Source organism: Lepus europaeus, unplaced genomic scaffold (genome assembly GCF_033115175.1).
Source record: "Lepus europaeus isolate LE1 unplaced genomic scaffold, mLepTim1.pri SCAFFOLD_576, whole genome shotgun sequence".
In the NCBI taxonomy this organism is placed as follows: Eukaryota; Metazoa; Chordata; class Mammalia; order Lagomorpha; family Leporidae; genus Lepus; species Lepus europaeus.
In genome coordinates, this window is record NW_026909456.1 from 48,084 (window position 1) to 50,030 (window position 1,947).

Sequence of the window (1,947 nt, forward strand, 5' to 3'; positions counted from 1 at the left end):
TATTTTAAATGGCTTATAGATAAGATTGTCCATAAATTGAAGCTGCTAAAATCAATCAAAGATACATTTTAATTTGTGTGACCTGAATCTGTGTATCAATGTTTTAAACTTGTTGGCAGAAAGAAACTAAAAACATTTTATATGTTTGTGCTTAAGTTTACTGGTGAAACAAACTACACCATGTTAGATATTTAAGAGGTGTTTTCAAATACATGATTCTTAAAATTTATAGAAGGCATTGGTCCTTCTGATAAATGTTTTCTTAAGTTGTTATCTAATGGTTGAAACGGTTTGCTAAGTATTCATGTGATATTGCTATTGTCAGCAAGCGATCTAGGACTTGCTCCCTCATTTCTCTATTCTAAGCCCAACTTGTTCTTTCATTTCTCTACTCTCCTCAAGGTAGGAAACTAATTCTATTACAAAGGGATCTATAGGATGCACAATTTAATCTTTAGACCTTATAAAAGAGATGGCTAACATTTTGCTGTAATAGCATAGCCAAAATAAGAACTTAAATAATAATCTCATAGCTAGATTCACTTCGCCATCAGCGAAGTATACAGTAAGTAGAAAAAACCTCCCTTTCAGACCAAAGGGAAAGAAAGTGTTAAAGTGAGACTATAATTTTCCTCATGGGCATTGTCTACCTTAGAAAAACTACTACAGAACATGCCTGTGACTATAGACTTGTAGTTCAGGCCCACCGAAGATTAGAGATGGGACTTGGGCACTCCCTTGACTTGCATCCTCTGGTCTGCTTTAACACAACCAGGAGGAAAAGAAAGCTAGGCATCAGAAGCAATGGGTGGCAGGCCTATTAACGGCTGATCTGTACAGTGATCTGCCCTCAAGGAGACCCAACAGGCCAGTCCACTGCAGTGGCGCTCAATGTGGTAAGCCTGGGCTTCAGCAGAAGTCAGCTTGTGAAGAGCCCTGGCAGCTCTGCCAAGAGTTGGATCACTGGAAATGGACCTGCCCTGGAGTCGAAGGATGCCCAGGTCAGAGCCACAGATCTTATTGGCTCTAAGCTGAAAAGCCCTTCACTCAGCCCAGCTTCCAAAGTGACCACTGCAGCTGAGGGGATGGCCATACTTGGGTCAGCAACATTGCAGGCAGAACTGTAAATTTCTTGTTAGAGATGCCCCCTGCCTTTACCTGGCCAGCTCTCCTCCCAGGCCAGCCAAGTAATGAAAGTCATTTCCAGTTATCTTTATATACAGAAGATCAATTCAGTATATAATTAGTAAAGATCTCATCAGTTTGTACCCACACAGAAACATAAAGTGTAAAAATACTGTTTCAGTACTAGTTATAGCATCACTGCACATTAGACAACACATTAAGGACAGATCCACATGGGATGTAAGTACACAGTGACTCCTGTTGCTGACTTAACAATTTGACACTCCTGTTCATGGCGTCAGTAATCTCCCTAGGCTCTAGTCATGAGTTGCCAGGGCTATGGAAGCCTTTAGAGTTCGCTGACTTTGATCTTATTCCAATAGGGTCATAGTCAAAGTGGAGTTCTCTCCTCCCTTCAGAGCAAGGTACCTCCTTCTTTGATGGTCCCGTTCTTTCCACTGGGATCTCACTCACAGAGATCTTTCATTTAGGTCTTCTTCTTTTTTTTTTTTTCTTTTCCATGGTATCCTGGCTTTCCATGCCTACAATACTCTCATGGGCTCTTCAGCCAGATCCGAATGCCTTAAGGGCTGATTCTGAGGCCAGAGTCCTGTTTAGGACATCTGCCATTCTATGAGTCTGCTGTGTATCCCGCTTCCCATGTTGGATCCTTCTCTCCCTTTTTGATTCTATCAGTTAGTATTAGCAGACACTTGTCTTGTTTGTGTGATCCCTTTGACTCTTAGACCTATCAGAGCCATCAATTGTGAACTGAAATTGATCACTTGGACTAGTGAGATGGCTTTGGTACATGCCACCTTG